Source organism: Dunckerocampus dactyliophorus, chromosome 2 (genome assembly GCF_027744805.1).
Source record: "Dunckerocampus dactyliophorus isolate RoL2022-P2 chromosome 2, RoL_Ddac_1.1, whole genome shotgun sequence".
NCBI classification, from domain to species: Eukaryota; Metazoa; Chordata; class Actinopteri; order Syngnathiformes; family Syngnathidae; genus Dunckerocampus; species Dunckerocampus dactyliophorus.
In genome coordinates, this window is record NC_072820.1 from 13221725 (window position 1) to 13237609 (window position 15885).

The 15885-nt window shown below is 41.0% G+C and overlaps 1 long non-coding RNA gene across 1 annotated transcript in view; it reads left to right on the forward strand.

Moving 5' to 3' along the window:
* The first annotated feature begins 3938 nt into the window (after positions 1-3938).
* The window catches only part of LOC129176967 (uncharacterized), a 31073-nt gene continuing 19126 nt past the window's right edge, over positions 3939-15885 (forward strand). Inside the window, exon 1 of the long non-coding RNA XR_008569549.1 lies at positions 3939-4030. This is a non-coding gene — a long non-coding RNA (uncharacterized LOC129176967). The remainder of the gene's footprint in view (positions 4031-15885) is intronic.

The window sequence follows — 15885 nt, forward strand, 5'->3', positions numbered from 1 at the left end:
TGTACTTGCCAAGGTCCGTTGGTCGTTCACAGCTTTTGTCTTGACTCAATGTTAAAGGGATAGTTTGAATTGTTTGACATGAAGTTGTATGACAACCTCATCAGCAGTGTAGTCCAGCAACACAGCGACTTACCCCCCATTTGGTCTCCTAAGTCCAGTTCTGGTCGGATTTTGATGATGAAGAACGTAGATCTGAACATAGATATGATAAAGACGCCCGCATCTTCTTCCGCTGTGGAAAAACATACGTAAACAAGATGGCCCGCGGCTTTCCGTAGCGGGAGAAGAGTGGCATTACCGCGAGGGTCTTCATCACATACAAATGAATGCACAGATGACAGTGTGAAGGGATATGACAAGAGACGAATATAACGCCGAGCGTTTTGTGAGGTCAGATTTTTTGTGAAGGCATTTTTGTGATGCAAATGAACTCATTGTTACTTAAATGTCCCCAGCAACTAAGCAGAACTACTTTCTTCATCACCAAAATCCGACCAGAACTGGACTTAGGAGACCAAGTGGGGGGTAATTCGTTGTTGCTGGACTACACTGCTGATGGGGATGTTATACAACTTTGTCAAAAAATCCGAACTATCCCTTTAAAGCAATGGGAACCAAAGGCACTATTTCCCGGTATCAAATATGCTCTAACTTCTTTAATATCTGGGGTAGAGAAGTGAATGAGGTATCAAATTAAAGTTCAAGTCACGTTTTATCACATAGAATTAATCACAGACTTGGTTTTACATATTTCAACATTTTGTAACATTCCTACAAACAGCTCATCAGCATTAAAGCTACAGACACGCAAAACGGTGGGCTCCTAGTAGGTCCTATAAGCACTTTTAAACTGTCAAAAATCCAGCATCAAGGCTGTGTTTTGGGTGCTCCTCTGAGACTTATATTAAACGGTTGCGGCCCACTTTTGGGTTGTGACCCACCAGCTAAGAATGACTGCCCTAGGGGATGAGCCTTACAGAAACTTACGGTTTCTAATGGAAAACAAACAGCGTGCCCCCAGTGTCAAAAGCATTCTTGTCTCAGTCGGAAACTGGAGTCCCCCTCGTGTCTGATTGAGTTATGTTGTCATTCCCATTTGTGCATCCCAACCTCCTCCTTATGCAGACTATCTTGTCATACATTGAAGTCATATGATTTTGATGGAGCATTTTTTTCCTTGCAAACACAACATGAGAAAGCAGTTTTGTCATCAGGAATAACGGCATCGCAGTCTCATCACACTAACCATATTTGTCTCAAATATGCAATATGCTTGTGTCCCGTTATTTTTTCATTTCCTCTACTTAACATGTTGTCTTTTACGGCAACCGCTAACTCATGCCGAAGCTATTTATCAAATGCGATATGTTGCCGCCTCGGTCTGTTTTCAATATTTTGTGGTCTGGGAAGTGTTGTCACATGTGCAGACAACATTCCGTGCTGCTCCTACTACTGTATCAGCCCTTACTGGCACATTGTCTGTCTTGTTGATGAGCAATACAGACGCTTGGATATTATATTTTTGTGCCTCTTCAGCGTCCACACAGATAATAACCTGATGGTACAAATCAAAAGCCTCGCCTCCCCCAAGGGAAAATACCTCAGTCTGTTTGTGGTTTGCAGCTGGATGCAGGAGATGAAGCTCTGCTTGGTTCCTGAGAGTCAGCTGTGTGAGCGCACACGAGGCCAAGCGTCTGTCCTCAGAAAGCCCACAAGGAAACCCTACCAGAAGAAAAAGCATTTTAGAAAAAAAAAACAATGACGTAATGCACTTGGAATCAATGTATTTATCACAGAAGCATCAATATGCATCATAGAACCTCTAATATCAAAGGATGCTGAGGTTGTACAATTTGGAATATGATCAGTATTTCAGCCATATAAACGGCCTCTGTGTACCTCACAAGACATCAGGTTTTCGTGTTTTTTGGTGACACTCCTAAAGAATAAGAAGTTAAAACAAAAAGGGCGTGAGAAGAATAATATACACAGGTTTTATTGTTTAAACCTTTTTTACAAAGGTTAACTTCTTTTTACACTTGCGTGACAATTAGTAAGAATGTTAGAAGATGGGATATGTGAGGCACGTACGCAATGTCAGTTAACCTTTAGTTTACGATTTAAGTGCTTTGTTGAGTTTTTTGGTGTTAATATTAATAGTGGTTAACTTACACTTTTGAATGTTAACCACGGTATTGCCTGTACTCTCACTAAATACTTTATGATGGCAACAGTTTGACCCTGGGACATATTAATTATATTTAGATCATTTCCTGTAGTAAAAATGTGCTTTATTGATTTTCCTTCTTACTATTAACAATGATTGTTATTTGGCTGAAGGGAAACCAATGAAAATGGTCTCATCTTACATGTACTTAGGCATTGTTATCGATGAAAATCCGTTCTTCCAACAACATATTGAGCATCTTGTAGGTAAACTGAAGCTTAAAACTTTGTTTTTTCTTCAGAAATAAATCCTGTTTTTGATCTTATCCAAGGAAATTTTTAATGTTTACCTTTGCTGAATTATGGTGACCTTCTTTTTCTGAATGTGTCTGAACATTACAAAAAAAGCTGGGCACTGTCTACCACTCTGCTTTACGCTTTGTGACTGGCTGTGGAAATTGTGCCCAGCATTGTATGTTGCATGCTGCGGCTCTGTGTTTCCATCCCCGCTCATTGGTTGACTTTCATTTCGAATTGTGTTCTTGGGCTCCTTTCCTACCTCTGCACATACATTCTGCACATACATGCATAAATACCAACAACAGTATGCTCTGCACTCTCAGAAATACACACCGATGGTGGTTCCTAGAGTTCCTAAGAAAATTGGGTAAGACGGCATTCCAGTGCTGTGCACCCTTTGCATGGAATAACCTGCAAAATGACTGAAATTTATCTGAACTTGTTACGTACGGAGAATTTAAGGCTATTTTAAAGAAATGTGGAAAAAATGGGCTTGGCCAATGCAACTGTTTTTAAATAGTTGTAATTATTGATTGCAAATATTGCACTGTGTTGAGAATGTCTTATCAGAAACGTTGTGTCATGCTGCCGTCTTGGCCAGGTCACTTGTGTAAAATAGATTTTTAATCTCCACTAGGTTTACCTGGTTAAATAATAAATAAAATTAGTAAATAAATACATTATATTAAAATGCCAGGTAAATCATTGCAGTTCAAGCTGTTATGATAGCAACAGTTTGACCCTTGAAGAGGTGAATTCAATTTCTAAAGGAAAAAATAGTTGTAACATTCACAGTAACTTATTTTTTACACTTCAATTACTATTTTTTATGGGAACGATCACTTCTCAATCTAAACAATTTGGCAGTTCCAATGTATCTTTGAAACAAGAGCACATCAGACTCACACTGTGGCCTTTATTTCTCCATGTTTTGGATGACAAACCCACACCAGGACACAACTATAAGCTTGCTTCCTGCGGGTTTGCTTTGATAATTTAGGAGGAAACCTCATTTGCTAATTGATTGGTGCATGCTTGGAAACAAATGAGCTGATTGGTTTACTCCTGAACTGATTTACTCCTGAGCTTTTGTTATGTTATGTTTGAATGGCTTCCTTTTCAGTCAAAGCAAGGCCACACAACAGATTCAATCAGAACACAGCTTTCTAAAGATATGGACTGTATTTTTAAGTCACTCAACATGGTCAAACATGTGATTAAAAAAAAAGGCATCTATCCACCCGTCCAATCACAAACAATTGCAAACAAGTCATAAGAAGAGTCATCCTCCTAGCGTCCTAGCATTACACAGCACATTCTTGCACGTCAATTCCACCACAAGGAGACAGGTGGCAGCAGAGAACCATGAGGCCAGGCCAGCCAATACCTCAGCAACAAAAAGAAGAAAAAAAGTCTTACTGTACACAATTAAAATGTGGTTTGTTCCATGCCATCTTCATTCTTTCTGCTCACAATTTCAGAAGCTATCAAAGCCCTTCAGCGAGGAGCGAGACAGAATGAAGACACCAGGATGTTTTAATAGACGAACCCCTGGAGTATCATGGTATGTTTTATTTCAGTCATCTAGATTTGAAGCAGTTTACACGGGAAGGAAATTGCTTTTAATTGGCAAATTTATTGTGTATGTCAGCTATTTTGCGTGTTTTATTTGTATTTTTCTTCTGTGTCAGCATTTTAAGAAAGGTGCATGCGTGCATGCCCCCCAACACGCATGACCCACCAAGCAAACAAATAAAAGCACACAGGGGCCTTCTTTTTAATTAGCTGAGATTGACAGCTTTAAATGTAGAGATAACACAGTTACTAGCAATTACTCTAAATATTTGCTGCGTTGCACAGTTGACACCTATGTGTGTGTGTGTGTGTGTGTGTGTGTGTGTGTGTGTGTGAGCGAGAGAGAGAGTCTCTGGAGGCACATTAGCGGCATGGAAAATGGAGGGCGAGCCACCGTGTTTGTTGTTCAAGTCATGTGATCGGAATTAAAGCAATGCTAATATGATGTGGCATTTATTTTATCTTGTCCGTCTCATTCTTTTATTGCCCCCTTTCTTGTCAAGACACATAGAAACACCTAATGAAGTTAAGTAGGCGTTACTAAACTCAACAAATGTTGAACACGACGGTAAAAGGATGTGAACTGGAGGTCGTCAAGGTCAGCTTGCTGCGCGGCACTAATATATTTCTGTTAAAACAAAATAGTGTATATTAAAGGTGGTTAGTGTTATTCAAACACTTTCCAACATACTTGAAATGTCTTTGTATCCCTTGTTAGTGCACATCTTCCCATGTTCTCAGGGCTTTATTACATGGATGCTTTGGCCTGGCATCAAAGTGCAGCCTGGCTGGCATATGACCAGTAGAAAATTCCATGACATGTGCTGCATATCACATTTCACTTGTATGGAAATCCATGCACAATAATACTCCACCCCAGTTAGTCCCTGTCCTTGATGAGGAGCATTTCTCATCTTTATCCTAATGCTGTGTGGCAACACGGAGGCGTGTTGTGTTGTAAAATAACATTAAGAATGGAACTGCTGATATTTAAAGTGGAATTATATTTATTTTTTATTGGAACGCACTGTGACGCACTGTTTTTAATTAAAATGTGGATTTTTTTTTTAAGTTGTTTTCATGAGTTAAGCCACAATTAATAGGTTGAGCTGTCAATTGCAAGGTTGCCCTGCACATGACCCCCGTTTTTATTTGTTTTCTTTTTTCCCATGGCCATGAAACAAGTCATCATTTAAGCTGCAGGTCCTCACTTCTTTTGCTGATACGGAATTGTTTGGGTTAGTTCAATCAAAAATAATTAAGTGAATAAATAATGATAATTAAAGGAGCAGAAAACATGAGCCTAATGACAAAAATACAAGTAAGATCAATATATTGTCTTTTATTTATTAAATGTTCCCGTTTATCATTATTAGTATCCTACTTATTCGTCATTAAAATAATCTTAACATTGATTGTTAATAATTGATAATACAATTGATAATATACTTTTCTCAGGTGTTAAAATAGTGCCTCATATATTTACTAACATTTTCCCGTTCGCCATGTAAGCTATATTTACTTATTCGCTATTGAAATTGAATTCTTATGTTTTTATTGTAGCCTGTATATTATTATTCATTTTTGTTGTTGTGTATTATGGTATTATTATATACCACTGTTATTATGATATCCTCTTCCATGAATAAAACTTCAAGGGAACACATTACCGTTCACTCAATTTAATTTTTTAATGCATTGTTTATTTATTCCCAGTTTTCCGTTGTGTTCAACCAGCCTGTTGAATAGATGAGCATATTTTAGTGTGTGGTTAGAGGGAAAAAATAAGGAACCTCAGCAGTGAAACAGACCTACACTAAAAATGACCTTTCAGAAATAAACCAAACCAAAAAAAAAAACAACAAACAAACAAACAATACGTTGAAGTAATTAATGAACGGCTTTAAATGATCAGCACTCGATGGTCTGCAAAAACATGCGGGTTTATTCGTTTTTTTAAAGACAGACATTAAAAAGCAAATAAATAGGTGGATGAAATAATTCGTTAACAGCCAAGCTGTTAAATTAAACGGTTGTAGTGAAACAGTAAAAAATATTGCAAAATGATAAAATTGCAATGCATTTATTTGACTCCAACGTGGTGCAGTCTTCTCTTAACGAAATAAAACGACCACGTCGGTTATAATTCTGAATGAGATCACATATAGGAAATAATATGCTGCAACTCATAAAACGTATCACGTATTCCCAGCAAAACGAGCAGTGTTTTACCACAAACAACTGATCCCAGTAATAACAATAATATTAAAAAAAAATAAAATCTCCCAGGCTGCAAAGCAAGTGTGTGAGTTTATTTTACAGTCTGCTCTTCCTCCTCTAATGCATGACTGACAAAATACAACCGTGACTTTGGGGGGAGACAAGAAAAGAGACATTCTCCTTTCATAAAATATCTTGTGTAACATTTTAAACAAACAAAAAAAAATCTAAATGTATTAATAGACCCAAACAGATTTTAATATAAACAGCCGTGTATAATAACAATATCGGTAATAATAATAATAATGATGATAATAATCGATCTGATCACCAGTTATTATTATGTAAAAAATAGGTATAATGCAATACATATCTACAGCATGTGAGGTCGAGCTGCCTTTGCAGGAATGTGCGTGTGTGTGTGAGAGAGTGTGTTTCCACGCGTGTCAGACAGAATTAGAGAAATAGAAAGTCTGCAGGGAGTGTCGGCCTGTTGAATTTATGAGTGTGTAATGAAGCATTTCGGATGCAGACAGACTAAACAGCGTCTATGTCTGCGTCTCGCGTACACACACGCACACGCACGCACACACGCAAACGCTCTCTCACAAACACTGACACACATTTTTAAATGAGTCATTTTAAACTAAAGTCGAAACAAAACATATATTTACAATATTGCCAAGGCAAAAAGTAAATAAAACCAACAGTTCAATTGTGGTTGTGGCTTCTGTGGTGATGTACACAACAGGTTCCTTAAAGAACTCACTACACTGTCCAAAGAGCGACACGGGGGCCATTGTTGGCCGGCACCTTGTTTTTTTTATTGGCATATTCTGTAAATAAATAGATTAGGAATCAGATATATTACTAGATATATTGTCACCAATAACACAACGCTAAGATGCAGATGTTTTGCTCAAATATTGACCTACTTTGGATTGTTGCTAGCATCTTTAATGTACAAAATCTATCAACCCCCGCATTCGGGGGTGGGGCTGGGGGGGGGGGCTATATTGTTGTCAGAGGTCACTGATCTTGAACCTATGAGAGGGCCTTATAGTTGTAGTTCACCCCAAATGTGTTTGATTGATTTCTTTCAGACCAGACATGCCTTTATGGATCTCGCTTTGTGCACTGGGTATAAAGTTAGAAGCAAAGTGTCCAAACTGTATTTAGAGGGTGTAGTACAGCGGAGATGCAGCAGCTTTAAAAAAAACCCTGGTAAAATAACTTAAAAGGCAAAATGGATTGAGTTTTACTTCTGATACTGTGAGAGAGTAAATAAAGTCTAGGGTCAGCAGAACATTTGTTTTTTGGGAAATATGGGGGAGGCTCCTGATCTCTGAGGGAAACATGCTCTCCTCCACATCCTGATGAATTGATTAAGAAGTGTGTATGGATACTTTTGTCTGTATTGGGTGGACGGACTGGCCGAATTCCCACGAGAGGGGTTAACTTTTAAGAGCATGCCCTGCCTGATATGGGAGATTGGTCTTGGATGAGCTTCGCCACTCCCGCTCATCAAGTGTGTTTTGACTAGCGTGCCAGCTCTCTGACTACCAGTGAAGCGACTACACCCGCCGAGTGGATTCTAAGCATTCCAGTGTGAGGGGACGCCTTTGAAAAAATGGACAGATGTTCCCGAGCGTCACCTGGCATCCTTTCCTCAGCACTGTTCTATTGTTTATTTCCTCTAGAAATAGTGATAGTAGGTATGTTGTATAGCAAATTGATGTGACCTCTCACCTTTTGAGAACGAACAAACAAAAGCATGTTGCATACTGTAGATTGAGGCAACCCACCCATTTTGTCCACGTAAGGACTAGTCTAGATGGGCCTGTCTTATGTAACAGCAGCGTGTAGACATGGCACATGAGGCGTGATGGGCTCCAGCCAGTGCAGCCACATTATCCAAAAATATACTGCTTATATTCACTATTTGGGAGTTCCAACTTCACTTTCATTATTTCAACTATAGAACTCTATAGAGCGCAGACCTCCACCGAGACGGGACAATCCTTGTGTGGATCAGCACCAAATTGTACACCCTTCTCCTGCATGTAGCGTAATTTTTCCAATCAAATTTCATGCATTTTTTGCTGACAAAATAAGCAAAATGATGAAAAAAAAAATCCTGCATCCACAATGTTTATTTTGGCTCAGGATCACAATTGAATGGAATGAGCCAACGAGTTATGTAATCCTTCTTAAAAACCAATACAATAAACTAATGCTACTCAGTTTAAACGACAAATAAATCTGCTTCTTACTCACTTGATTAAAAAATATGCTGAGCAGTACACATCCACTCCAGGACTGCAGGTGGTGCTAATCCATCCGTCCATTTTCTGTACCTTGTCCTCAATAGGGTTGCGGGTATGCTATATGAGGCGGGGTAAATATTGGACTGGTCGCCAGCCAATCGCAGGGCACATACAGAGAAACAATCACTGGTGGTGGCAAAGTGTATGATCAGGTAAGATTTTTCATACAGGTCCATCTCCTGGATCTCTGCACCATGTATGTGGGGGAAACAAAATCATCGACTCGCACTTGCATCATGCAGCTATGCACCAATATTTAAATCTTCTTCGTCTTAGTTCTTACTAGGCTAAATAACAGCACTCATATTTAAACTGCAGTCAATAATAGACAAAAGGAGAAAAAACAGGACTATATCTTTTACATACTGTTGTCATGTAGGTGGCAGTAATGTGCATAAAAAAGTCCTTTCCTTCTTTGCCAAAGCTCCAACTGCTGGGTCACTGCACCATTGAGATTGTGCCCAAAGCAAAAACGAAACAAAAATGTCCCAATCTGCACACTTAACTGGATCGGCACAAAAATCTTCACTGATCCCTCCTTGGCCTGTGTGCCCCCCTTTTACAAAATTTCTCGAAATTGCTCATGAAATGTTTGCCTAATCGCTGCACGGTGGGCTTGTGTGTAGAATGCTCAGTCAGGCGATCCGGATTCGAATCTACGTAGAAACGTTTCTGTGTGGAGTTGTCTCCATGCTTGCTCCGGCTTCTTCGTACATTCCAAAAAACATGCATGTCAGGCAGTGACGTGCAGTCAGGGCAGGCAGGTGATGCAACGATAACATAAAATAAATATTTAATGTTTAAATATTTAAATACATGTTTGCCCATTTAACAGTATTATAAATGTATTTTCTGTGTGATTCAAATCATTTATAACATTTTCTTAAAGTAATAGTAAAGTAAATAAGTAAAAATGGCTAAATTCGAACATTTGCTGATCAAATACAGCGCAGAAACCTAATATGAGGTTGGTGCAAGCGTTTTTCTGAGCTTAGTGTGCAAGGCATGCCTACCGTCTGAATGCACTGACAGTTGAATCATTATGACTGCCAGTTTCTGTTTGTCAACATGTCCCCAATAATAGAATTGGCAGAAACATTTATTTTACACCATGGCTTTCTACAGCCTGCGTAGAGTCTTTACTGTAAGTGTCACCTCATTATTCTTGCTAATCAGACAATAAAATAGACAGAAATGTCATATGTGGAGGTGCTAGCAGTACTCGCTTCATCCAGAGGGGGTGACGGCATGCGTGAGCTGGAAGGTGCTTGTCACTGCCATCCTTCCATAGACAGAAAAAGCCAGAGTTTTTTTGTTTTTTGACAGAAGCATGTCAAATGCTATATTTTTATGATTTGCGGAATGAATGAATTAATGTGACAGCCAATAAGGAGGATTATATATTTAATCATTATAAATTCTAAAAATCATATAATAAATGGAGGCCGCACGGTGGCCTCGTGGTTAGCATGTTGGCCACACAGTCAGGAAATCAAGACGATCTGGGTTTGTATCTCCATTGGGCATCTCTGTGTGTGGAGTTTGCATGTTCTCCCCGGTTTCCTCCCACATTCCAAAAACATGCATGTTAGGTTAATTGGAGACTTTAAATTGTCCATAGGTATGAATGCGAGTGTGAATGCTTGTTTGTCTATATGTGCCCTGCAATTGGCTGGCGACGAGTCCAGGGTGTACCCCACCTCTCGCCTGAAGTCAGCTGGGATAGACTCTAGGGATAGACCCTAGTGAGGATTAGCGGCATAGAAGATAAATGGATATAATAAATAATCTTGAACCACGAACTAGCTCTCACCCTGCTCACAAATTTGACCACTGTAGTTCTAAATCAGTGCTACTCCAATCCTGTAGGTGGCAGTAATGAACATTATGAAGCGGTTGACTCAACAAAAAACAACCAAAGGAGAATAATCCCATTTGTTTCAATGTCAAATATACATAAAGCATCTCATTTCATGCAAAAATCCTCATTATTGAGGTTTTAAGGATGTTTGCTGTCTTGTGTGGCTGCAGAGATGAATGGGTGGTTGTCCGAGGGCCCCATGACGCCCCTCTAGGGGCCCATTAATTTGCTGGGGGGACATGGAGTCCAGCTAGGCAGCCTGAAGCCCTGCTAGAGCCCTTAAATGCTTGAAGACACACTGCATCTCCTCTTAAAGCTCCACACTGACTCTCCATGACACATATCAGACGCTAGCCGTAATACTCGCTATGTTCAGCTCTGCAAACTGTATGAAAGCATTTGTTCCATGTTTTTAACCAACTGGGCTCCTTCTTTCACCCCCACCACAAATTTCCATCATCTGCTTTCTCCTTTTTCATTTGGCTGTCTCTTCCACATAGGCTCACACGCGTCTTCATTTTCTCTTTTTTTCCCCCTCCGGCGTTGCTCTCATGTCCTATCAGTTACAGCTGACCACCAGTCAGGTGGGTCTACAGGACGTTTTAGATCACAGAGGGCAGCCAGGCTGAAAACTCCCACACTGGGCTCCCTCCAGGCCCCGCTGAGGCCTCGTCCCATGCAGGCAGGCAGGGCAGGCATGCAGGCGGGCAGGGCAGAGAGGCGAGAGACACCTGGCCAAACCGCAGAAACACTTCCAGCTGCAGACTGCCTGATGCTCACCACAGAGAGAATTCAGGCCAAAGGTGGAGGAGCTCACCGAGAACTACCGCGCCACCAGAAGACATTTCCCTCGCTTCTAGGGTGTTTATTTTCATCACGGCGCATATGTTCATCTAGTGGAGGCGGGGCTTTAAGTTCACGCAGTGAGTTTCATTGAATGTTAAGCAGGAAAGTCCAGGATAGTAGAGGTGTATCTTTAAAAAAAGGGCAAAAGAAGGCTGTGTTTGCAAGCCAGACCAGGATTAACCATCCCAAACTGTATCATGTCGAGCTAAACTTGCAGTGTCGCAATTGTGCCTCCTGCTCGGCCACAATAGAAATCAAAGCAGAACAAATGGTGCCCCTGGAGGGGAAAGTGGGAGGGCGGCGACAACAGCTCCGTCTTTCTCTGCGAGCACTCGACATGAAAGAGCACATTATGTCCGAGATTAGAGGCAATTACATCGCAAGTGTGCTTTAAGACCTTTGTTTGCCAACATGACAGGAGGGAGCGGGGCTGTAATTTGATGAAGGGGAGCAATGCGAGAAGTGAGAAAGTCAGCATGGCGACGTCCCAGTGGAGAAAGAGAAGCAAAGAGAGGCCTTTGTCCTTGCTGTGGACAAGCTGTTGGCAGACATGTGCATGCTAGCTGCAAGATGAACTCAACTGGGATTCATTCTATATTGCCATGAGCCTCTTTCACACAGAAATGCAGCACAATTGGTGCATCACAGACTTAACAGCCAAGTGTGTCTTTCATATGGTTTACCTGGCTTAAGTAGATGCTTGTCAGACAGCAGCAATTGTTTTCAACAGTAGTTTCACTTGAACACCTTTAATAGGCAGAACATTTCCATCTTTTTTCTGCGTTGCTGTTCTGTGTAGAAAGCATCAGCACAGAAGGGTTGAAGTTGACCTGCTTCTGAGGTAGTAAAAAGTAGAGCAATAACACTAGTCAACAGTAACACGCACTACACCTGATCACCAAAGACAGGCTTTTAGAATTATTTAATCTCACAACAGGCACAATAATAACATAATAATAATAATAGTGATCAACATAATAACCCCCCGGCTACTGTTGTGGCCGTACTCTTGCTAAAACTCAAATCTGAATCCTCAATGTCACTTCCTGTTGTAGTTGTAGTTCTCTTTTGTTCCTTTAAGTTAACATGTAGCTCGTAGCTCCCAATTACAACGTGAGATGGGCACATGAATGCACCAGAGCAGCCCCGGAGAGTTGTCATAACACGGACTTTGTTTTTGATGTTCAACTAACAGTGTGTGTCTATAAACCTGGTTATTTCTGATTCATTCAATGCTAGACGCTGTTTGCACCGTGATATTGTATTGTGTTGTGTGCCTTAAGCATCCAGCCGCCGAGCTGGTCGCTAACTGCTGAGCTAAGTTAGCCCCGTCAGCATTTCCACCAATTCATTATATTGTTAGCATGCTATTTCAATGTGTTTAGTGTACTGCTGATAGCCGAGATGTTATGTTGTTGTGCATTTGTGTATGTGTCTAGGGAGGGGTGGTCGCTGTGTGCGATTGGCCAAACCCAGAGCGTGAAGAGTGAATACATAATGAGGATTTTCCGTCATCACGATTACGGATAATGACGAGCAGTACTCGTTTCATGCTCGTATTCGGCATAAATGCATTATCCGTAGCGGATACTCGTCTTCAATGTTCCCTGAACAGATAATTAGATGTGTTACGACGTCACGGAGTGATATACAAAATTGTCGAACAGTGACTATTGCTTTCAACAAAATTGGATGGAAGTAACTTCACACCCTGTGAAGGTAATATTAGTGGCTTAACAGGCGGGATGCCGACTGTGTGAACGGCCTTTTTTTTTGTGGCATGGCTCGGGAGGAGGTAGAACGGGTCCCTCAGTAAGTGGATGGTTCCTGGTTTGAATCACGCTTCCCCCATTCCAGTCCCAGTCCCTGCTGTTGTGTCCTTGGGCAAAACACTCGGCCCACAATGCCCCCAGTGTCACCCACACAAGATGACCAAGATGCTGACCTTCCACCTGTATCCGGTCCCCAGGCTCTGCATGATGGCTGCCCACTGCTCCTCAAGAGAATGGGTTAAATGTAGAGACAAATTTTTCTGTACATTGTTATGACAAAATAACATTTTTGCATGTGAAGTTAATTAACACCCGAGACTCACTTCTCTCGCCATGTTGACAGCCATTGTCACTGTTCTCCGCAGACACATACCTGGGAATGTCCCGCTTTGTGGGTGTTAAAAACACATTCATTGGCTGTCATGTGCATTTTGGCCAATTAAAATCCTGAATCAACCACAGCTGAGGAAGACTGCAATTGAGCAGTCAAAACTGTCAGGTACGAAAAACTAGCTAACTCTGGTTTGTAAAAAGAACTTTAGAATGTATGAATGATAGACCAAATGAACCTCATTGGACTACAACCACAGCTGACTTGGTCATTATAACACCTCTGTTAATCAACATAGTGATATATAAGATATACAATGATGTGCACATTAGCTTTAACAGGGAGCCCAGAAAACATCATGAATGTCTTTTTAATCACCTGTTCTATAAGGCACATGCACGCAAATCTACCGCCACACGAAATGAAACTAACTACCGTAAGTCAACAACTTATCTTGTTAAATAACATTTCTTATGGCACAAACCAAAACGCTCCGTTGCTATAAAAGTGGGGGTGTTGAAAGTGCGGCCGAGGGGCCGTTTGTGGCCCATGGCTCTTTTTATGTTGGCCCGCTGCACATTGTAGAAATAACATGAAACCAAAAAAAAGCAGCAAAAATATGGAAAAACAGGCAAAATAGGCAAAAAAAGCAAAAGGCCTAATTTAAAAGAAAAATATGTAACACTTTTTTTTCACACTTTTTACAAAATAAAAAATATATAAATGTGCCGCAATCCTTACATTTGACATTTTTCAAGTTGGCTACTCATAGAATTTCTCCAACGCTGGCAATCTGGAGAAATGAGTTTCAGGTGATTAACACACCCCTGTTCTTTCCATTATTCTCTTTCACGCAGCCACCATCAACCCACATTTACGCCTCTGATACTACCTTCGGAGCTGGCAAATGCGCCCATTATTTTGTGCTTTATTCCATGTTGTGCTGATCAGTGCTAAGCATATAAGCATTTGGTTCAACCCCCACATTTGCCAGCTCTAGAAGTAGTATCAGCAGCGGGTTGGTGGTTGTGTGAAAGGGTATTCTGCTAACTTCCGCCTGCTTTTCTTGCCTTGTTGTGTTGAAAGCAATTGTCGCTGGTCCCCCCCCCCCCCCCCCCCCCCCCCACACACACACATGGAATGTCCTGCTTTGCTGAGTTCAGTGTGAAAGACACGGGAAATGCCAGCTGTGCTGCTGTGTCTCTGATATGCCAAGTTTGCAGCATCTCTGTGTGAAACGGCCTTCTGAACAGCAACTCAAGAAAATGACGGAAAATAATAACTAGGCAGTGTGATAGGAGCTACTGTCCTGTTGTGTGTGGCTACCGGCTTGTCACAGAAAGTGAAAAGAGAGCCTCTCAAAAGGAAGTACTTTAATGTTGACCTTTTAGTGGAAGCAGACAGTCCAAAGATGGTTATGCATTGTTTCAGCATTCATTCCATTGAAATCCTCAGTTGTACTGCAGGTTCATTCAAATGTCAGGAGCACTCCAAAGACATGATTCATCTTGAACCTGCGGTCAAACAAAAAGCACCGCGCCAGATCCCCGAGACGTGACATCTCCACTGTCCCGCCGGACCTGCATTGTTCCAACATGGAGGCTTCTCTGGACAGGAAGCGGAGCGGCTTGTTCCAGACAGAACACGATTTTATTTGAGGAAGTCATTCCGTCAATATATAAAACACCAAAGCAAGCCCCCCCCCCCACACACACACACACACAAACACACTTTCCTGGTGCTATCCCCCTTCAAAAGGAAGGGCTCCTTTATACCAGGCTCACATGCTCACATGGGATCAGAAGAAAAACAAACAGAAGCCATTTAAACATCAACTAACTTGCCTTCTGTTGGAAGGGAAGCCTACTGCAAGGCAAACGGCTCAACGAAACTAAGAATCCAACCGTAGAATTCCATGGAAAAAAAATACTTCTAATCATTTGCTTCCTTGAAACATTTTCCCATAAAGACGTGTGAAAGGAGGAAGAGGACCGCCTATTAAAGTGAAATTTAGCATTGATGGATGGGAGCTTGTTGAGGGGGTGCAGCGCAGAGTATACCCCAGGGAAGAAGGGGTGTTTGTGGGGGTTGTTGATGACCATGGGGGGTGCAGAGGAGAGTTAAATCCTCACTTACACCTCTGTTTGTGGGAGACCTCCCATGCTCACCGAGTCGATTGACATCATCCCTTTAAGTCCTTAAAACTTTGGTCTGTTTTACCTCAAATGTTTTACTTTCATCTGCACTGCAGAAAAAAAGTACAAGTGACCTGAAGACAGTTCCAGCTACTGTAGTAGATTCTGTAAGAGTACTTAAGGAGCTGCTCTCATGTGAGTTTAGAATGGAGTAACTATTTGAAGAAAAATATATATAGATGATATAGATTTTTTGGTGTATTTTTGTGACTAGAAGAGTGACAAAAATAAGGGCCTTTAAAGGGTCCCTGACATGATTCGTCAACTTTGCTTAAATATGTTCCACATTGTT